This window comes from Columba livia, chromosome 1 (assembly GCF_036013475.1).
Source record: "Columba livia isolate bColLiv1 breed racing homer chromosome 1, bColLiv1.pat.W.v2, whole genome shotgun sequence".
NCBI lineage: Eukaryota > Metazoa > Chordata > Aves > Columbiformes > Columbidae > Columba > Columba livia.
Window position 1 is genome coordinate 103,310,061 of NC_088602.1, and position 23,916 is coordinate 103,333,976.

The 23,916-nt window shown below is 36.5% G+C and overlaps 2 long non-coding RNA genes across 2 annotated transcripts in view; one reads left to right on the forward strand and one right to left on the reverse strand.

Moving 5' to 3' along the window:
• Nucleotides 1–6,331: 6,331 nt before the first annotated feature.
• The window catches only part of LOC110365894 (uncharacterized), a 36,074-nt gene continuing 18,489 nt past the window's right edge, over nucleotides 6,332–23,916 (reverse strand). Inside the window, exons 2-3 of the long non-coding RNA XR_010474021.1 lie at nucleotides 14,159–14,274; nucleotides 6,332–8,967 (exon numbers count right to left, since the gene is read on the reverse strand). This is a non-coding gene — a long non-coding RNA (uncharacterized LOC110365894). The remainder of the gene's footprint in view (nucleotides 8,968–14,158; nucleotides 14,275–23,916) is intronic.
• On the forward strand, nucleotides 6,500–23,207 carry LOC135580015 (uncharacterized). Its single transcript, XR_010474025.1, has 6 exons — nucleotides 6,500–6,569; nucleotides 6,833–6,962; nucleotides 18,054–18,269; nucleotides 19,541–19,594; nucleotides 21,569–21,651; nucleotides 22,915–23,207. It is a non-coding gene; the product is annotated as an uncharacterized LOC135580015 (long non-coding RNA).

The following is a 23,916-nucleotide window of genomic DNA, read 5'->3' on the forward strand; positions in this document are numbered from 1 at the left end:
TGATTGCCCCCCTGTACTTGGCACTGGTGAGGTCCCACCTTGAACAGTGTGTTCAGTTTTGGGCCCTTCACTGCAAGTAAGACATTGTGGTGCTGGAGAGAGTTCACAGAAGAGCAACAAAGCTGGCAAAGGGTCTGAAGCACAACTCTTATGAGGAGCAGCTGAGGGAACTGGGGTTGTTTAGCCTGGAGAAAAGGAGACTGATGAGCGACCTTATCACTTCCTACAACTACCTGAAAGAAGGTTGTAGCGAGGTGGGTGTTCATCTCCTAAGTGACAAGACAAGAGGAAATGGCCTCAAGTTGCACCAGGGGAGTTTTAGATTGCTATTAGGAAAAAATTCTTCACATAAAGAGCCATCAAGCATTGAAACAAGCTGCTCAGGGAAGTGGTGGTGTCACCATCCCTGGAGGTACTTAAAAGATGTGAAGACATGGTGCTTAGGGACATGGTTCAGTGGTGGACTTGCCAGTGCTAAGTTAACGGTTGGACTTGGTGATCTTAAAAGTCTTTTCCAACTTAAATGATGCTATGTTCCTACGCTTCTAAAAAATGATAGCAGTCCTGCACAGTAGAAGCATATTTTCCAGAAGTTTATTAGAATGAAATAAAGAGAGGAAAGAGAAATAGGGAGAATTTACTGCAGATACAAATGAGCAAGAGCATAAGAGCCTTGAGTGTAAAAGATGAGGAAGGATGGCATGTATAACAGATGCACTCACTCTGAAGCTGAGGCTAGAAACTGCTGAGAACCACACAAGTTAGCGTGCTAACACATGATCAGATCATTGCTCCGTGGTTGCCAAGTAATCTTCAGAGCCCTGTCCTTAGACAGCTGTGGGTATGTGTTCCATTTTCAAATGGACAATACAAGACTAGTTCTTGGCACCCCTGCACTTCACAGGTATCAGTGTTTAGACTATCATTAGCCAATTACTGACTTAGAGATGTGTAAATCTGCTTCTCGAGGCTGAATTAACTCTTGGTATCACTGTGGCAGAAAGAATTAAACGTACACTAGACTCTTAGCAAAGATTATCAGATATTTCTAACTTCACAGGGAATCAGAGCTAAATACAGAGAATCATTAATTGCTTTTCTTATCACTTGCCTTCTAGATCGAAACCAAAATATATGAATCTAAAAATCTCTAACATTTCCAGGTTTGAAAACATCTATCTTCCATAAAACCAGAATTATAATAATTATAGAAATAATAATTATAGAAATAATAAATATAGATATAATAAATTACAAATCACAGTCTAGCACTCTCAACATCAACTTCCTTTAGGCTTGTGCAGCCATAATTGTGTCTGACCAATACAGAAAACTCTGTACCACAGCTGAATAATAATCTGCTCTCTCTCTTTTCTAGTTCTCTTTCTTGACAAGCTTTTTTCCTCTCTTTCATATATTCCTGGTGGCTCACTGTTCTTCACATATTTTCTTCTCTTTCTTTCTAAGAGTAAATTCCGCCAATCTGCCGGAATCACTTTGATCTGATGTAGACTACTTTCATCTCCAGTAACAGCTCTAACTCCTTAATTAACCTGAACCAGTATTTAAAGGGTGGCCACAAAGAAGATGAAGATTCCCTTTTTGCGAGGAGTTGCATAAGTAAGATGAGGGGTAATAGTTACACATTACTCCTGGGGAGATTCTGGTTGGACACAAGAGGGAAATTTTCACTATGAGAACAATCAGCTGTTGGAACAAACCAAGGACTGGTGGGTTCCCCAACACTAGATACCTTTAAGATTCAGCAGGACAGGGTGCTGGACCATGTTGTCTAGACTGTGCATTTGACAAGAAAGGGTTTGACAAGATGGTGCTTGTGGTCCCTTTCAACCTGGTATTCTGATTCTGTGATTCTCAATCAGTCTGGCAGCATAATAACTTCTAGAGAAATCCATTTCCAATAGACAATAAGTGGAATAAAGATGTTTAGATTTTGACACCTGAGGGGAACACAATGATCATGTAATTTGACCTGCTGCACAGTGTGAAACGTCATCTACTGATTGCTGAATCAGGTTCCTCATCAAGCTTTAAATCTCTCACTGTAGTCACATGTTACAAAGCAAAGTTTTCTCTCTAGTTAACTTTTCTAATATGTCAACACCTCTTCTGACTGTGTGAGTAGCTACTCATCTTCACTTTAAAAGGAAGGTTGATAAATGTCAGAAATTGTCCTGTGACTTTTCAAGAATGGTCCTGCAAGTACCTTAGAAAAAAAAAAATGTCCACAGGCAAAGATTAAATACTTTGTGTATAAGGCAGGCTGACAAAACATTGTTTTCCTTATTGTAATTGGACAAAGACAAATGAGAACACATGATCAAGAAACAGAAGTTCAATACATGATGAGACAGTACATGTGTATTTGGCAGATGAACATTCCCTTTCAAATGTCTGGCTGCATCTACCATATGACAGAAATTGAAGAATTTTGATCATGTAACAGGGTAGAGGACATCAAGAAGGAAGTTCATATGTCAGAAATAACTCATTAAGCCACCTCTGCCCTCTTTAATACAATATTGAAGGGACACTTGGAGAACAGAGCATCAGAGCAGTTGTATGACAGATGGGTTGTTCTGGTGGAATTTAACCATCCTGCTGGCTTCAGACCAGTTTGAAGAACTGTTTCAGGGCTCAGGAACATGAATGACTTACAGTTGCCCACCATGACATTTTCCAGAGCCAGTTAATCATGCCTATCCTAAGACAGCAGTCTAGGATGAGATGAATGATGGCAAGGGAGCCTCTCTCTGTCCACTGACTCTCTCTGAAGAGAGCCTTAATTACTTTGATTAAGTTTATAATTTATTTGAGATAAATTTTAACTCATGCTCACATGAGTTATGAGCTCATCCCTATTGTACTGCTCAGCTTAAGTATCAGAGTAAAGGGATGGTTTTGTGCAGTTACATTGGTCCAGATGATGAGCAGCACAGGAAGCTACAATTTAACTGCAAGATCTTTACAAAAGGTTTTTATAACCCTTTGAGAAGAATTTGGACCTTTGTCTGCAATGTCATGTTTGCTTTGAGATCTGCAATTCTTTATAGATAGCACTTTCAGGGATAATTCATTTGAACAGTGTACTAGCAAAATAGATAAGAAAGAGCTTAAAAAATGTATTTCTGATCTAAAACCAGAAAAAGACCTTTAATAATGACATAATTTATCTTCTTCTTGGCAGGGGTATGCAGTATCTTTGGAAAGCTCCAGGAAATCCCACAACTATAGTTTGACCCAGCTTGGATCCCGTAGTTAAATCATTCAGTGGCGCTCAGAGGAGACTGAAAATCTTGCTTTAATCATGGGGAATATTTTTTTTTGGACTGAGAAACAAAGATTAATTTTATACATAAAAAGGGAAGTGCTATCATTTTCCATTTCAGTATCTTTAAAGTTTTTAATCAAATACATCCAGCATATTTTGTCACTTTTGCTTATGATTTTTAACAAGTTACATGAAAACAGAAATAGGCTTAAACAATTTTTTTACTCCATTAGACTTCATCGTTTGTATTTTCCCCTCTCTGTATTTCTCATAAATATAATTGTAGCAGTATTACTGTGAACATCTTATTCCTAGTGTTTCCTTGGTAGAATGCTCCCCTCTTGGTTTCACTGAAGCTACAAGAAACTCTATGTGGAAGTGTGGAAGTAGGTACCAGAAAGCTGACACAATATATTTGAATTACTTGTGAGTGATGCTATTTACTTGTGAGTTATATAGCAGCTCACTTGAGGAGTAGGCTGTGCAGGAGTTCACTGTTATATTCCATTCTACCAAAAAAATCAGTTTTGGCCAAAACTGTGAGACATTGTCCAGAATCTTAATTACTTGTATTATTAGCAACTAAGATGGATTTATACTGTTTTATATTCATTTCTATAAGTAGCAGAAGATTTTTTTCATGCCTATTTTTTGACTGACAATGTAATAGTCAGCCATAAACATTTGTAACTCCATGCTCTTTGCATCTGTCGAATGATTGCACCTAATTGCATTTACGTACTTTTCTGAAAATTGGATAATATATGGTAATGTAAATAGAGTGCTTCACAAGTTTTCTTGAACTCTCCACACACCCATTTAATTTTTCATTAAAAGAAAGTAGACATAATTGTCATAATGCAAGTTCCTAGTTTTGACTCATATTTCTTAAACTGATAGCACAATTAAAATTATATTAAGAAGAGGAAGAGTTAACATAAATAATGTTTGGGGCTTACTTGATTGATTGTTATTACACATAGAAGGGAGAGGTTTCTGTCTATACAATAATTCATGCTTTTAATAGCATGTATCATTAAAATACACATTCATCAGACAATCCTCACAAACTCTACTTAGATCAACAGAAATAATTCCCCACACCAAATTTAAAATAACATAATCACAACAATGACAAAGATGGGGTTTATTTTTGGTCAAGTTGACTTCTCCATGACAGGGAAGTCAAAGATATTCATAAGCTACCAAATGATAAGAAAATCATAAAGGCACTTGCAATGAGGATCTTCAGATTTTCAGTGTCCTTGAATGTATCAATTTCTAATACTTAATGGAACTGCCAATAATAAGAAGGAATGACTGTATAATGCTAATGCCAAATATCTAATATGAACATTGAAAAAATCAGAAAATATTACTTTGAGGATATAACATCAATGGTGCCATTTCACAGAGTTACTAGAGCTACTATGGAGACTGTGAGTCTCCAGTACATCACACTAAAGAATAAAAAATCCTCATAGAATTTCAGCCTCTTAGATGATACAATCTCAGCTGTACACAGTGTGGAGGATCTACTACTTCTGCTTATGTTGTAATAAACCCTGAATTTTCTACCATTTTAAGACAGCTGCTATCACTCAACTTTGTCTTCACAAGTATGGGTTTTTACAACCTTGAGAATAAACATGTCAGACTGGAAAAAAATACAAGTTAAACATAGTTTCCTTTAAAATCTGTAGTGACTGTACTGCTTAGAAAGAAAAAAAAAAAGCACTTTACATGCCTTTATGCCAATTACGGTTTTGAGAAAAAAATACATACAAGAAAAATTATATTTACTTGACTGGTATTACCAGGCACTGAGGAAAAATTAAGTTTATAGGTTCATTTCAGGATAAGAGAAAGTCTGAGGAACTTGAACTACTGCTTCCATGACCAGTTCATTAGATTCTGAGTGTGTGGTATTGTGTCAGCATCTGGTCTCTCATTCAGACCAGATGCTGGCACAGTACCATGCGCTCAGTTTTAAGAAATGAGATCTTAACTAATTTCCTTTATTCCACTTGGGTACTGACTGTGCCCTAGACTTTCACAGTGGTTTTGGATAGCCTCAACTAAAGAGGGAAACACCTGAAGGAAGTGCTGTGCAGCCCTCCACATCAGCAGTTGTTCCTGTTTCCTGACTGTTTTAACTTCATTCATATTCTTTTTTTCACTCCCAACCAATTAAGTAACCTGTGTTTCAATTCCTTTAATTAAAAGTGATTTCCATTACAGCTGTATGCACCTGAGGATCTTCAGTTGTTGTGTTGTGTCCATTGTCAATGACCTCATGGTTTAAATAAAGAAAACCAAACATTAACAAACAAAAAGCAAATCACCAGTAGCCACCAGTATCAAAATAGTAAACTGTCACACAAACAAAGGCACTGCAAGCCTCGGAGCTGGAGTCTACAAAAAGCTTCAGACTTCATACTGAACTGAAAAATTAATAAAACTCAGTGGATGTTTTAAAAAGAATGATGCAGTTTCCACCTGTGTAAGACATCTGTGACTTTAATGATGTGACTCTTGGTTTTCTCTTCATTACTGCTGGATCTATGATTATATGTAGCCCATAAACCTGGGAAATATTCTGGTGCCTAGTTCTGTTCCACACATTTGTCTCCTCTGCAATATTATCCACTTTTCAGACAACTGTAGAAAGTTTAACCGTCACGGCCTCAGTTCACTGAGTGTACAGTTCCAGCTGTGACCCATTCATTGGATAACTGCAGCTTTGCTCTCAGCCTGTACACTTAGGCAACACATTTTATTGTGCAATTTTTGCCATTTTTCAGGAACCTTTTGTACCTATTTAACTAGACTTACAAAAGGGCAAGGGTTGGAGGTCCAAAGCTAAAAGCGGGCATAAAAATCTGTCCAAAGTCACAGGAAACCTGGAACACTGCATACTGATGAAAGATCACAAAGTGAGCTTCACAGACTGAATGCATCTCAGCCACTGATAATGCAGAAAAGACACTGTGCCTGTTTGCTGAATAAACATCACATGGAAGCCATAGAAAACTCTGATATGGCTTATGCAAACATATTTATTTACTTCACCTTGCCCAGGGATTTTCCACAGTGGGTTTGACAGGAAATGGATTCATTCAATGACCTTTCCATTTATTTACAATGTGATTTTTAAGGACAAATGAACGTTTCATTTTCTCAGTCTGTGTACTTCAGGTAATATATCTCACAATAGCTGTCATCTCCACTTAGAATGTAATCTTTAAGGAGAACAAATAATGAAGGCGAGGTGTAGGTAAATGGTATAACCTTATTTTTGCAACTGATAGTTCGTCTGTCTCAGACACTGCGACCTCTCTCACTTCTTCATACTCAGAAAACCCATGTCTTTTTTGCTCTAGCCTCAGTCTTCTCTCGCTACTTTTCAGAACAGATAGCTGCTCAGTAACAGGTCTTCACAGGATGCAAGTCCTTTCTGCAGCTGCCTTGCTGCTTGCTCAAACTGTGGTTTCACTCATTCAAAAAATTTCTAATAAAAATCTCTCTTTTTGCTCACAGGATCTCAGCTGCAGGAGGAGGAGACAAACGAGAGAGGAAATAACAAAAATTTAATGGTCATATTAAGATTAGTACAGGTGTGTGAAGGAAACATGCTGGCATGAGACTTTGACATTACCATTCTTTGCAGGTAGGTTCTGTGTCAGTAATTTTGAAAGCTTCAAAATGCGATTTTTCCTGTATTAATTTTTAAACCTTTGTAATGCTTGGTAAATACTTTGGACCTACTGATGGGAATGGCTAAAACAGATCTTGTGAGTCACTTGGATTAAAAAGAGCAATGGCTCTCTGGAGATATATGGGCCAACAAGAGTTGCATATAAAGTCTCTGTGAAGTACTTAAAATACCATTCTGCTTTTCCTATCCAATGCCATAATTTTGTTTGAAAATTCACAATAAAGGTTTTTCAATAAAAGAACTAATGTTTCACAGAAACCCTACTCTGAAATGCATCCTTAGGTGTAGAATCACTCTCTGAACATTTTGATACCTACACGTCTTTGTCAGTCACCCTCCTGAGCATATTGAAGAACACACACTCAGTCACTTTATTTTAAACAGGCTTGTACAAGGTCTCACCTCTTTTTATTTTCCTTTGCAAAAGTTTGTTTCACAGAAGACAGCAGTGGTAATGCTGCTTTCTCAGAGCAAGTTACACAGAGAAATTTAAGAAAAGCTTTTCTAGCTAAAACTGAGCCATTATTTTTGTTTCATACTTATTACTGAAACAGTGTTAAACATTCAGTTTTGAAGACCAAACAGAATATTTGCAATGATTTCCCATCTTGTTTCTAATTTTTTTTTTTTTTTAGAGAACCTTTCAGAAATCACTGCATTTTTACTTCCCCCCACCCTCATTAGATCTGGCTCTGACAATAAAATATATACTGTATTGAGAATATAAGAACTTTAGTGTTCAGATATGGCAATGTAAATAAAAGATTCTCATTTGTTTGTGAGCTGCTTTACTTCCACTGAAATCAATGAAGCTATGTTAGCTTCGTTTCGATTCTAGAGTTTTCAATTGAAATTTAGTACGAAATGAGATTACATAGAAATTGGAAAAAAATAATGTGGTATTTTTTCTTTCAAATAAATAATATTACCTGTCCCTGAAGGTAATCTGCTTTAACATGCTACCACAGCAGAGAAAGACCTATTTTAAGAGCATTAACAAGAGGCAATATTTAATATAACACAAGGTAATCAGGCTAGCGTGGTGAGAGTGCATGACCCTGGAAAAATGCACCCTCTATTTTTTTTTACATTATATGGAAATAGGGACAGGTGACTTTCGAAGGACACTGCTACTTGCAGGAATAGTTTATCAAAAATATCTTATGTATACATACATATATATATATATATATATGACATACTATAACCTATAGAGACTCAAGAATATTCAGCCTCTAACAGCAAAATATAGGAGATATTTTGATTAAGGCCTGGCCAAAGTAAAATTACTTCATTATTTACTCATTGAAAGAAAATCAATTGCTGCAACATAATCCTCTTGACAAAACTTGCATGGACAGGTGGCCTATCAACAACATAAACAGTTACAATGCTAAACTAAATAAGTGTTAAGACCTTGAAAAAGACAAAGTAGTAATTCCGTTTTTAACTTTTAAACTGTCACACTCCTATGCCAAACAGTCACCAGGTTAACAAGCATTTTTTTCAATTCATTCATGAGAATGAAAAGAATTCTAATTCCTCTCTGCTGTCCTTCAGAAGTACTCCAAGCTATGACCAAAGGACTCTTAACACTGGTTCCTCCTAAAAGGAATATTATTGTTGCTATCACTAGTATGTAGTACAGAAGGCAGACAAGACTATTTTTATTGAAGGCACACTGAAATAACAAGAACTTTCCACATTAGAGCTGTCACCGTCATCTTCTAGAGTGGATGATCCAAACCAGTTTGGCAGCACACGATTTTTTTAAGCAACATAGGTCTTTCACATTGCAAGTCGTCTTTGTGAGCTTATACTGTAACATGCTTTAGAGTAGAATAATTTTGACTATGATCCAGGGCCAGGGATGTGTGAAATGTTTGATAGTCCATTACCAACTGTTGCTCCACTTGCATTTTAATCTGCTTCTCTGGAGTTGAAACCAGGACATTCCCTAAGGGAAAAGATAATAATTAGGTAGTCACCCTAAATTTGCTCAGCAGTCTGCTTGGTAGTACCCCATCTCAACAACTTTAACTGTCCAATTTCAACCAAAGCAGATATAAGTCACAAACCAAATACATTCCTCTGTGTGAAAATAGTAGGTAGGAGCAGTGAGAAGGAACTCTGCTAACAATCTTCCTTCAAAAAAAGCTGGTTTATGTGTTTTTCTCTCTTTTGATAGCAGAAAAATCTGTACTAGTACTTACTTTGAGACTCTGGGGCAGACCTTGTTTTATTTTTAGCTCACACTGAGAACAGTGTGTGAGATGCATGCTTGTGCCACAAACAGGAAGCATTTAAACACTTATTCTTGGGGCTTTTGCCTTTCTGAACATGCCTCACTCTCTGGTAGTCCTGATAATGCTTTTGCAGTATCTGGATATCCTCCAAAAAACTCTTCAGGCAGTCTTTGAAGAATTAGTCCTCAATTTCATTTTGCAAGAATGATTCATTATGCTACTGAATACATTTTTAATGCATTAATTTAGCAATTCCCAAGAACAACAATTTCAGAACTATACCCACAGTGTTAGAGAAACTAAGAGGCAACACTGCAACTTCATCCTCAGAAGTTTAAGATGACTGGAGCAGCACTTTGAGAACTCCATCATCAGAGGCCCCTGGAACACGTTTGCATTGTATAGCACCTATACAAAGATCAAGCATATATGGATTTCAAAACTGTCTTCATTATAGAATTCTTGTTTTTCCAGCCTTGACCACAATTTAAACATTTCTGCCCTTCAATGCAAAGATCACAGTTCTTGGTAAGATTTCCCTGTTCTCCTTAAAGGGTTTTGAAAAGGAGTAGTGTTACTTTTGGTCATGTAAAAAATAATTTAAAAATCAATAGAAGTCCATCAGCACTCGGGCAAATGATGTGAAGGAATCAGAAACTCAATGAGCTCTGAGGGATTCTTTGAAAGTCTCATGAGCCATTAAGTGCTATCACAAAGGCAAATTTCTTACAAACAGTAGATTCTGAGCATAAATAGATCAAATCATAGAATTGGTTGTAAATTCAATACTCTTATTCTTTTATTTCCTTGTATTACCTGTTTGATGACTACATTTCCTGAATAATTCAAGAAATCTATGTACCTGTGTATTTTTCACACCATGAAGGGTTTTTGGAATACCATACATATGTTCACCTTGCAATAAAGTACAATCAGTAAGAGAAAGAATTGTACTTAAATAGAAATCAGAAGTTGGTATTACATCTGAGATCTCCACACCATCAATAAGAAATATAAAAAGGTGAATAGGACAGCTGAGAATTTGTGAGTACATGTACAGTGCTGGATATCAGAAGTTTCAAAGAAGTAGCCCTGTGGGTAGTGTAAGGGTGACTTTGAGAGTTAACTTTCCTATTAACTTTTAAAATTAAATTCTGCTAAAGTGATTAATGGAAAAGTTTTTAATGTCTCACAAGTTTATTTAAATGACTTGAACATCCTGTATTATCAATTTGTTGTGATTTATTTCACATAATAAGTCTTTATAACAAAGACTGTTAGTGTCTGTTGATCAGTTATTGGAGGAATAATATAATTTAGGGGGAGAATCCATTTATAGAAAGTACTAAGTGACATGAAAATCTGTGTTTCAGACCTTTAAGATTGTTCTGAATTTTGAATACAGCTAGAATTGGAACTGCTGTCTTCTATGGAGCTGAACCTAAACTTGCATACTACCAAAAAATATGAGAAAACATGGATGTAGATGAAATTTAGGAAAAATCAAAACAAGTTTTAAGCTATGAACTATGGTTGGAATTCTTCAAACCACCTTTGCTAACCAAACTGTGCTAATTCTGTTCTCATAATCAGAAGGAATGTAGGGGATAATGACTAGAAGGGATCACTTGAGCACTGAGCTCTGTCCACCCATGTTGTAGAGGACATTGTTATACAGCCTCATATGCATTTGCTAATGAATGCAGAGTTAAGCCAATGCAAATGTCAAGGAAACCAGTTGTAATGAGGATTGTGTATGAATCTTGAAGGGCAAATTACGCATGTGATTGTTCTGTTTCTTCATGGAATTGCTAAAACTAGAATTTAAACATTAGGGTTGTCACATATCCTTTCAATTCAGTAAGCTACTCAAGAAAGAGTGTAAACCACATATATGTTTGTCTTTGTGTGCAGATTCCTTGTGAACAACAGTAACTCTTCACCTTCTTATCTATATTTGTATAAAATGTGGTTTCAATAGGTGGGTTACAAAATAGTATAAATATGGCAGCTGAAAAATATTAATTCTTAGGTCAGGAGCAGAAGGAATTTTACTTGCAGAAGATATGTTTTGTTTATAACAGTCTAAATTAGAATATAATTACTTCTTTTTATTTATTTATTTAGTTAGTTACTTACTTATTTATTTGTTAGCTTCAGGTAAATATGCATTTACTATTATCTAGTTACCGTATTTAGTTGAGTCAGCCTAGCAGAAAAGACCATTTCTAAGTTATTTTTATGTAACAGTTGCTGGATGTTTAAATGAGAAGCAAGTTACCTGCCACACAGAATCCTAGGAAGGGACCTTTTCTACATCCTTCAACAATGTGTATCTCTGTATTTCACCACAGAACTAATTGAAATCAAATTTTTACAGGGAAAGCAGCCAACTTTCTTTGCATTTTCCCTTCTCACTAGTGTATTAACTGAACCACTCAAGTTGGTGTCATCTGTAAACTTGCTCTTGGTGCACCTAATCCCACTATCTATGTCATTAAAGAAGTTGCTAAATAATATTGGTCCCAGTATGGATCCTTCAGGGACACCACTCATTACTGCTTTCCACTTGGACAATGAGCTGTTGACTATAACTCTCTGGATACAGCCACCCAGCCAATTCCTTATCCATTTCATAGTCCATCCATCACATCTATCTCTCTCCAAATTGGAGGTAAGAATATTCTGGCGGACCAAAAGCCATTTAACCAGAAATGCTCCATTCATGTAGTTCCAAAATATCATTAACTTCATCTATCAATAGAAGCACTGCCAAAAAGAGTAATTTTCATACTGATCATTCCATATCTTCAAAATTTGCTGCACTTATTGCAGAAATATCCGAAGATAAGTATTATGTTTCACACTGCAGTCAGTTAATGATATTGTCTTCGAGATGTCAGCTTTGCTCTCCTGGAGAACTGTTCCATGCTGGTTTTGCTGTGAGGCTCTTGAGTGCCATGCCTCGAGTGTCATGCAAGGGCTTTGTGACTGGGCTACAAGCACTTCAGCGTATGTGATATCTGTGGGTTGGCAGGTCGCCACGTAGACTGACTCAGTGTTTGCAAATGGTGATACTTTTGTCTCAGCCTTCAACTCAAAATCTTTCTCAACACTACATAAGTTATTTTTAACATACATTGAAAAAATATACAAGAAATTATGTGTGATGATTGATGCCACTGAGAAAAAAAATGCATGCAGAGGAAAAAACAATACCCTTCTATGACTGTCTCTTTCCTCTAACTTCTTTATTCTTTCCAAAACCAAAACAGAAAATATCAGAGAAAGCAAAGATATTGCTGGCTTCTGCCTGCATCTATGCCTTTTCTGTTCCATCTGTTCCTGAACTCTGGCCTGGTCACATTAAAATGTTCCTTTTCTGAATGTGTTGTCTCTTCCTGCTGATTAATCTCTCTTAAAGGAATCTAGTTTACTCTCTTATTTCTCCCTGGGATCTCTATATAATGGAGATGCTCTTCCAAGAGCATCCTCTACACTGAGCAATTTTAATTGTTGATATGTAGCGTTAACCTTTCTTCTCCTGGACAGATTTTGTTTCTCATCTGTCTCATACTGGGATCTGCTACAACAGCTCTCCAGGGAACAGCTGTGTGAGGGATGGACAGGCAACATTATATAAAAAAGGAACAGAATCATGCTGTATCTACACTAGCAAGTACTGCAGTGCAGCAGTGGGAGCCAATATGTAGAATAAAACAGTGCTGAGGATTCATCATCAATGTTATATGCATTTCAGGGGTTTTACTTTGGGCTAACTCCAGTTTGGTTTGTAGAACAAATCCCATTAGCAGATGGAGAGCATCAGGTACATTTCTGAGGAAAATCACCCAGAAGAATCTAGTTTGCACAATCCAAAACCACTCAGCAATGCAAACTGAAACAAAATGCAAACTGAGGAGGTGCATTTTGTAAATGTCCTTCTGAGCTAAACTAAAATAATGACTGGACTACTTCCTTGAACTTCTTTTATTCTGCCTTCCCCTCTTCCTTTTGTCATTCAGAATTGGGTGTAAAGCAAGCTCTCTAAGATAAATCAGTACAATGTTCTCTTTAACAATAGCACCTGTGATGATGGAAGGAACAGCTGAGGTAATATTATTTTCAGCTCTATTATGCTTTTATTCTCTTGATTTTCTACTTAATATTTGCAGCAGGACATAGTTCAGCACTGTCTTGAAAAACTTTTTAAAAAGTATCACTCAAAGACACATCACGAAAGACTATAAGAAAACAGCTAAATCATTGTGAATGAATGCATATACAGGAAAACAAAGTGCATTTTAAATACCGTCTTTAAATTTGATATTTATTGTGTCTATATACTATTTTGAGTATTTCTGAACTATTAGAGATGGCTTGTTCATTGGTATCAGATAACTAGCTGTTTCTTAAGAAATGTGATCTATAAATTCAAGTAAACTGGAAAGCTGTATAAGTTAAAAAGAAAGGAAAACAGTCAACCCATAATTGTCACCAAAATTAAATTAGGAAGGAATAGAATAGCATCAGCTATTAAATGAAACTGTATTTTTTAAGAAAGAAAGAAACCCAAAGATAGTAGATATATATTCATACCTGATTGACATTCTGAGCAAGGCCAATGAAGTAAAATTTGCATTTTAGTGGACACACATGATAAGGAGAAAGTAGAAAAGTGAGTGTGACTTGAAATTTGTCACTCAGAAGTTCCAGAAACTAGATATGTCAGTTAATACATAGACAAAGGTGATTTTTAAAGTAACAGTCTGTAGACGTGTAGGAAAACATATTCCCTTTAAAAACAGACTGATCTGTAGCTTCATAAAGGGGGCTTGAATCTTGCCCTGGTAAGGGGGTTTTTGTTCATATTGGAGATACTACTTTTACTTTTTGTCTCACCTGCACTCAAGTACCGATGAATCCAACAGGCTGGAAGTCACAGAATCACAGAGTGTCTTGAAAGGACACATTACAACTGAAGTGGCATTTTTCACTCCAAGTCACTGGAAGAAATTCTGAAGAAACCAATAGGTTAAAAATTATGCTGATGGCTTTTTGCCTCATAAATGCGCTGGCTTTATTAAAATGTTGTAATTTTTTAGTTGATAATGCCATTTATTGAAAATGGCTTTGTGAAAAAAAAAAAAAAAATCAAAACTAAACCCAAACAACCTGCACTCTGACCAGTTCTACTATCTAGTCATTAAAGAAACAGTCTTTCAAATGCCCATAAAGAGTCTGCCACAGAAGGAGAATGAAAAGACAGAAACATTTTCCATAAGGAAAAATAACCCTTTTCACATATCTGGCTGCAACCATGTCAGCTGCCTGCTACTTCTTTCGGAGCTTATTGCCTCCTGCAGCCTGGGGACTCATTTATCCAAGCCCTCCTTCCAGGGTTTTAGTCAAGCTGAGCTGAAGCAGTAAGGATTACACATTGGTGTTTTATGGGGAAAATAACACATCCTGAGGCTGTACTGCAGTAAATTGCCTTGTCCTGGGTATCAAATTTGCAGCCCCCTGCCTCTTACCTTTTCCTCCAAAAAGCATGGACATTACAGTGCAAGACCTCCTTTGCATTATGTAGATGGTGCATCAGAAGAGATGCATTATTGAATGTATGCATGATATCTAAACCTATATGAAGCCAGCAGGGCTTCACATTTCAGAAGATGTGATACTTCCCCTATGATATTTTTGCCCTTCATTAACTTTCCTTTTAAAAATCCATATAAAATCCACAATTTCTGAGCAAAAGCTTAGAATATAAAAATTACATGGTATTGTGGTTTAAACATGTAAAACACAATTCAGATTTCAAAATTTTGAAAACCTCATTAAAGCTTTATGAGCATATTTACTGATACACTTTTTTGTGTGCATAAATACAGGCTGAGATCAGCATACTCATGACAGGCTGTGCTAAGGAAGTAAAGGGATTCAAAACACAGACAATGGGAAAAAGCAAAATCAGGTTCACAATGCATCTTCTCAAATGGATAAAAAAGTATAAACTAGCAACAACTTTTCATTAGAAGTATGAGGTCAGCTTGCCCTTGTGTGCTATTGAAAGATCTCAGTCATGTAAGGCTAAGAGTACTCTAATAGGTTGAAGTTGTTTGTCAAAAAACCTTTTTTTCCCTTGATGGATCCAAATTAAGATTTTCCTGGCTTTGACAGAATGAAGCAATTAGCTACAAGTTTTTGCTCATCTACAGCCAAATTAAGGTTGGTCAGGCATGCTATTCTAGTATCTTTGTGAAACAAACGTAGCAACCATAGAATAACTGTTGAAGAAAAAAGTTACCGAATGCTACAAAACAGGCTGTGTAACACCAAGGCCTAGGCCTTCCCACAATTTTTTTTTTTGTCTGCTTAAAATTTCATAATTAAAGCCAAAGGATCCCATAACTGCACTTGACCTAAATAAGGCCAAGTTGTTATTATGTATAGCAATTTTCTCTGTAAATTCCCTGAAGAAACTAGGATTTCACATCACTAATCTTTCATCATAATTACTTTTAAAATGGAGAGAATTAAACTAACCGCAATTAAGAAAAAGTCTAGAAAATATAACTCCTTATCAACAAAACATTTGGGCTAAATTACTAAACAATAATTTCCCTCAGCTTTTTTTAGACATTTTTCACTGCTGCAGACTTTAATCCACATGTCCATGTATTTTGAGGAAAAATTTGGTCAAACACTTCAGAAATGGCAGAGCACAGGAAAAGGAATTGCTATGCGTAGATACACCCCAAATAACTCTAAGTGGACTACCTTATACAGTGAAATTGGTAATAGTTTGGATAATGAGGCTTTCCAATCTGCTGCTTCGTTGAGCCATACCAATACAATTATACTGTTCATTGTAGTGCTCAAAGATAATCAAGTCAGTGCCAAATTAGCTTTGTCCATGTTAAACTGTGCTATGTAGATTATTTAACATTGAGAACTTAAACTCTATTATGGGAAGCAGTTGAAACCCCAGATTCAAATTTTGTCCAGTTCTGGGCAATTTCCAAAACAAATTTTGAAACCAAGGTGGATTCAGGCAGACTCCATTTAGATTTTCAGTAAAATCTTACTCACTCCATTCTTTTCATTGCTGTGTATCTTGCTGAAAGCCTGGTACTCCCTGCTAATTGGTTTGTTTGTTTGTTTTGATTTTTCTTTTTTACTTAGGTCTACACTTTTTTTTTTTTTTTTAAATGAAACAATGATATATTTGACACTGTCACCTAGCAGTTTGCTGTGCAAATACTATCATCTTTAAACATGTTTTGATGGGAGTCAAAAGGTATGAATTACGAAAGCAAGAATTTAGGGAATGCCTAGGGTTATTAAAGTAGTAGTAGATCTCTCGTTCTCTGACAGATATGCAATTCTGAAAGCACTATTAGGAGGCAGTACTGGATTAAGGTTAGTACTCAGCTCTGCAGCTGTGATTACACTCACACAGAATTAAGCTCTTGAGTGCACTTATTTTTAATGCACTCTTTCCTTATAGCAGAATTTCACCTTGAACTATGCTTCCTCCAGAAAGTCTACTGAATGGTTTTCTCATCATACGCACACACTCTAAGGGGAAAATACACGAGTTCCATCCAGCCACAATATACAAATATTAAACATTAGAAATTCTTAAAATATTTCAGTTCAACTTCTTCCTGGGTCCTGCTGGCAGTTCATGAGCAGTACAAACCATGAATATCGCGGTGACCCATGCCATCTTTTGCTTAACTGCCAATCAAAGAAACTGTAGCTTACAGGTAGGAGAAAAGTTTACAATAATAAAAAAGCAATGAAGAAAAGAATCTGGTGAGGTTACCCATTGTCAGCTACATTTAGAGCATCTTTTACCTTTTTCTATCACAAGATATGAACTCTTCCCAGATTTTATAGTAATGCCTAAAAAGAAAGGTTAATGAAACCCAGAGATTTGTAGATATCAGTAGCTGAATTTTCTACAATTAATGAATATTTTTCCTTAGAGATTACTAGTGCATAGTTTGGAATCATACTTCCAGTTAGAAACCCTCTATGAAACCTTTGAATTTTAGCCTTCAGACAAAGGCTGCTATTTCTTAGTCTCAAACACTTGAGAGAAAAAACCTGTAACTGTTCATATCTAACATCAACAAAATGGAAAATACGTTGAAAAAGATGCATATCCTTCCTTCCCTCTTCCTACTGGGTATCTGTTCTGACCCATACTGACAGACTAGCATGTACTTGATCTGGACTCTGCATAGCAGCTAAAAATTTTGGGATGCTTAGAGAACTGCTCCGAAAACAAAAGAGAAACTGTGTATTTTTAAAAAGCCATCATGTTCAGAGATCAAAACTGTTGACTGATGCCTATTAAAAGGCTGAGGAATACCTACTCCACCGCCACTGTCTTTTACATATTTCAGAAGCTGGGTGTGATTAGTGTCAAAGACCAGTACTGTCTGACCAGGTTATTTTAATAGTCCACACACTGAGACTGTACTGTTTAGTATCAAATTTACTTATTTAAACATAATTTTACATGAGATTTCTGATTTAGCAGAGTGGTACAAAATACATTGCATAACACAAGACAAATGTAAGCTACACTTAGCAAAATGTGTATATAGCAATTGCAATACACATTTCAATCATAATACCAAAGTGATTCCTATTACTGGTCTCTGTAAAATGCTCACCATCATCACGCTGGGTATCCCCAGGTGTCAGGAAACCGTACGTCAGTTGAAGCCAACTTAAGTCCATTGCTCTCTTCAAAATTTTTTTTTTTGTTTTTTTTCAGGTTTTATACCCTGTGTTGGGCTGACCCAGGAATGCACTGCCCACCTTGCTTGTCGGGCTAACTCTGGGAGACATTCACACCCTTTTAATGAACTCAGGAAGAATAATTTATACCAGCAGTTGATCCACTCGACTCTTCAGTGCTGTTTATCTAAACCAAAGGCCACTCTCCATCCCCTTGGTGTTGAGTTAAGGCAGCTTCTTTGCAGCAGCTGTGGTCAGTCAAAGTCTACATTATTCCCTGAGCTTCATGAGTACGTTTCCTTGCCCCTCTCCTCTGAGCCTTTTTCTGTTTTAGGGCTTCATTAGTCACAATTAATCTCAATCAGTAGACTTAAAAAAAAAAAATCACTAGGAACAGTAAATTCAAATACAGCTCAAAAACATGGAACAGAAAGTGCTAGAGTCAGTGGATATGTAAAAAAAATAGTACAAAAATAAAGATAATAAGTCCGGAATCTAACCATGCTCTGAGGTGCAGTATAAGAGCAACCTGTTCTAGTAGGTGGAATACTTCCGTCTTAGGCACACTATTCATAACCTGTGCCACTGCCTGGCATTACTGCTGATGAAACTATCAAATATCTATGTAAACCTCACTGAGTAACTGTCTCACTGTCATGAATAGACATTATTTCCAAAACATGCCTTCATCATAGGAAGATATTAGTCCCCTTTCACAGACGGGAAATAGTAGTCTGAGACAGACTGTTTTATCCAAGGTCAGTCACAGTATCTGCTGTTCAAGCTTGGAAATGAACAGACATCTCCACTGTCCTACATCAGTACTCTGACAACATCCCCTCTAATGCTATCATTAGGTTTATATTGAATATGACCTTAATTTAGACTAGATATCTGCTTAAAATAAGCTGCTGCTTGCAAGCCTCCTTGCAAGCTTGTAAGGAGTTAACACGGTTGAGGCTAAAACTTTCAGTAAGTGCAAGTTATTTTAGTTACAGCCCACAACGGATGATATTTTTTTTCTCCAAACACCAAGGACATACGTCTCTACACAATAACTTTTTCAAATAATTTAAAAGAAAAATAGGTCAATATCAAGCGTGAAGTGGTACAGCAACACGAAGTTAATCAAAGTTAATATTTAAATCACCAGGAGAATAATCCTGTGTTGTTATATTCCAGTCTAACCTTCTAAATGGACTGCTAAAATGGAAACAAACTATTGTTTTATTTTATTTCTTTACAATTCTTAACAAGACTAACATGAGGTCTGTAACATCGCACCTTCTATTGCTGTCAATAATACCACAGGAGTCCATGATTCCTATAGCACAGTAGAATCTGTTAGATACAAAATCTGGAACTTATAGTGCCAAATTCATATCATTAAGCCAATTATAAGGACCTTTATAGTCAAGGTAACAGTTACATAGCTTTCACTTTGTATGTACATAATTTCAATATTCTTTGCATGAAGAAAAAACTTCAAAAATAAAAATAAAGACAACCTCTTTGTGCTTTAAGATGGCGATTACCTAGAGAACCATTAACACATGGGAAAAAATACAACATCTACTGGTAAGCAGAAAGATTAAACATTCTTTATTATACTATTGTAAATTTATTTAATTACTTCAATGCACTGCCAGCATTTTTGTTAAACAATGCTTTTTCTTTTCTCTCTAAGGAACATTATATTTCTATTGTCCTTGGTATCTCTTCAGATTTTGTTATTATGAAATTACTTCAGAAGAGTGTTCCTAGTGAAAAGAACACTTGGCTTGTCCCTGTTCTTTTCTTTCTGAATAATGTACATCATGTTTTTAAAGGTCATAGATAGAATTTTTAATAAACAAATTTTTCTTTAGACAAAATCCCCTTACTTAGGTGTGTAAAGCCACAAAAATTTTTCATTTTGGTTTTTGTTTACCAGACAGTTAAATCATAGACACTGAGATAGAAGCAGAGCTGTTCTGCTTATGTTTTTGAGCTAACCATAACCATTTTAAATCTCAGAAAAATAAGCTCAAAAATCTCTCAACACAATCACTAATTTGAGAAAATCAAGGAAACCAAACAACAAAAGAAGTGGATATAAGATACCTTTTTCCATTGTTGCGTTACAAGGAAAAAGGAAAATCGCAATATCACCCACAAAGTCCTAGTCTCTACTGTCGCTATGTTATGATGATCTGGGTAATGAAAGTCATAGGAACTTTTGAACTGTTATACCCAATATCCAAGCAAAGCTCCACCAGTGCTAATGGAGCTCAGAGTAGCCTGAGACACGGGTAACAGATGCCATAAGCTCCTCTGGACTGCAGCTTATACTTTTACAATTCTGTGAATTAGCACATAAATTTATAACACATTACAAATTATTGAAAAATTAGATGCCTCTGCTTTGAGTGATTGCTTTTCCATAAAGAAAACCTATCAGTCTATTATGTACTTTGAATCTCTGGACCTTTGCTCTTTTACCTTCACAGCACATCACAGTATAATTGTATGTGACAGTATGTGTCTGTGTGGTACACTTGAAACCATTAGACTGACTACTGTGTACCATAAACTGCAGTCTAAAAATATCATTGTTAATGTGCTGAAGTGTTATCTTGTTGAGGTAATTTGGAGCTATAGCACATTTCCCTTCACCTTCCCTGTCTCTGTGCTCTGTGGTGCCGTTCTCAAGCATTGTACTTTCATTGTCCAATGATCATCACAAAATCCGGTATACAAAAAGGTGAATTTCAAGTAAACAGAAATGAAAAATGCGTGCAAAGAACTGTGTCATAAAAACAATGGATGTAGTGCAATAGACATTTATGAGATTCAACAAGGAGCTGTGCAAGCTAATCAGAAAAAACTATGATTTTATGCACAGTTCGTGCAGTATGGATAGACATAAAATAGAAGTGGCTCTAACATGTAATAAGAATTTACTTGCCTAATCTGTTGTTTAAGTTCTGATTCTTGACCTGGTGGATAAATTTGATTTTAACGCCATTTTACAGCAGACACAGTTTAAACTATCTACTATTATTTTCCAAAGCCAAAGGGGACTATAGTCTTAGCAGTGCATGATTTGGCATACTTAAGAATTTAATGATCTACTCTGAGACAGTATTTATGAGTATCTGGAGGGTTTATGTACTGAAAAACATGAAACTCTGCTGTATATTTAATTTTGTTGTTGACTTAGTTGAAACAGTAGATAAACCACATGCACCTATCTCTCTTTCTGTAATATGTTATAAACAATAATGAAAAAGACGCAGGCTTTGTCTGTCCCTAACTTACAACACGTAAATAAGGAATTACAAACAATTAGCAAAATGAGGCTCTGATTTACAATGAAAACAAACAAACAAAACCCAACAGCAAAACAGAGGGATAGAATTCCAGGATGGTTGCTTTGAGTAAGGAGAGACTGATTCTATTTAGTCTACACAGATACTAAGCTATTTAGCGCCAACTGCCTAAGCTGAATATTTTTTTTCTAAATATTACTAGCCTCATCACTAAGATCACAAGCTGCTCATTGTGTTTTAGGAGGCATATTAACCTCTAATGAATCAGCTGCAACTTTCATTGGAGTATGGACAAATTCTTCTCTACAAATGGAATTTTAACAGGTAACATACAGATAATAGGTGTAGAAGTCTGGGTGTTCATAAAAGGTGGAGTTCACCTGCAGGTGATTATATACTAGTGCCATGTGGTTTGGTAGTGTTGTTTCTGCACTTACATGCATAGAATCTGCCCTTTCTCTGCTGATGTTATGAGAAACACCTCACAGGCATGTAGAAAAAGTAAGAGAAATCCAGCACAGTTTCATAATGTGCTGCTGATAAGAATGTCTGAACTATTACAGTCTATTTGAAAATGTCCTTGGAGCTTTAAGTTGAGCGTCTCTGGGGGAAAGAAAAGTCCTAATGGATCATTTTTCTAATAGTAATAATAGCAAATAAAACTGGTATCAGTCAGCTGTTGTATATCAGGAAAAAATGCCTTCTGTTTATTTTAAAATGACACAGTCAAACCACATCTGCACTGTCTTATCTCACAAATTTTCTGGAGAAAGGTCTTCTCCTACTTATTATTTAGTAAGAGAATAATAACAATAAAAAAAAAAAAAATCAGTGGAAAACGGGCACTAGAAGCCTTGTGGAGATTCATAGGCTTTCTACCTATGTCAACACTAAGTTGTTTGAGACAGTAAGTGAAACACACACTGTAGTCCCGCTTCAACAGTGATGCACGATGTAGTCTGCATTTGTATTTACCCAGTAATGACGAGAACATGTTACTGTCTACTAACTGATAAATGGCCCAGGCATTTTGTTTTACTGATGGGATTTTCCTGAAGGAGTAAAAAGAATTCTCTGTATTGTGCTAAGACAAATGGTTTTGAATTAGGTTGAGTTAGGCGTGGCTGGAATAGGGTTGGGAAAAGCAAGCTTGAATACTGAAAACTACAGAGAACCCTGAACTAAGAATCATAGGGGAAGAGAAGGCTGAGGATGGGGTTACGGTCTTGCTTTGTTTTCTCGTTATCACTAGATATTTCAACTCACAATCCAGGAAGTAAATGTACCTGACATGTGAAAAAGTGGGGCTTTTTTTCAATACAGATGAAATTACATAAACAGATTCTGGGGTACCATCTGCCTCCCTTAGGTCCTTATCAGTACAAGTAGGATTACAGATTTCAGAAGAGGTTACTAGATGTGACAAAATTCAGCCTTCAAAAAAAGAAAGGAAAATTAAGTTTTTGAAATATGAGAATTCTGTGGGAGAAAAAATACACTTAAATGGAATGGATTACATCTATACACATTTACAAAGTATTTATATCTATATCTCTCTATATAATTATGTAAAAAATAATATTTCAGGAAATTGAAAATAATGTCCTCTCAAAAAATCATCTAAGAAGAATGAAGTACTATGGAGACAGAATGGGAGCAGCAGAAGCAAGACTGAATCCTAAAGTGTAAGAAACATGCAAATAGGATAGTTATATTACCTTTTTTAAGAATAAGCTGTAACAGCAAAGAGATAAACTTGTAGGTTTTGTAAACTGAAATTTTGTAATCAGATTTGTTTCCAAGGTCCTCAGAGTGGATGCATACTCCAGCTGCACCCTGAATCCAAGACATGATGTGGTTATATCAAAACATGTTTCAATTCTAAATCACTCCCTCATCTCCTGTGCCTAGGCTCTGTGCCCTGTGGCACCAAAACTTGAGAATATAGAGGAGTTTGTACTTGCTGCTCAATGCGGCTACTGAAGCTACCATCATGAAGAAACCACCGTGTTCTTATTTCTTATCCATCCAGTGTGTCTCTGCCAGCAGTGCTGCAAGTTCTGCAGCCTGTCAGATACAGAAATGTATCTATCATCAGCTAAAAATCAATACTGCCAAGCATCAGAGTGGAGAGCATCCATTGTAAAAGAATCTGGGATTGGGGGGTTCTGGTAGACAGCAAGTTGAACGTGAGCCAGCAGTGTGCCCTGGCAGCCAAGAGGGTCACCCGTGTCCTGGGTGCACCAAGCACAGCGTTGCCAGCCGGGCGAGGGAGGTGATTGTCCCACTCTGCTCTGCACTGGTGCGGCCTCAACTGAAGCACTGTGTGCAGTTCTGGGCAACACAGGATAGAAAAGATGTTAAGCTACTGGAGAGTGTCCAGAAGAGGGACACAAAATTGGTGAAGAGTTTACAGGGGAAGCTGTATGAGGAGCAGCTAAACTCACTGGGTTTGTTCAGCCTGGAGGAGGAGACTAAGGGGAGACCTCATGGAGGCTACATCTTCCTCACAAGAAGAGGAGGAGAGGCAGGCACAGAGCTCTTCTCCTTGTTGACCAGTGACAGGACTCGAGTGAGTGGCAAGAAGAT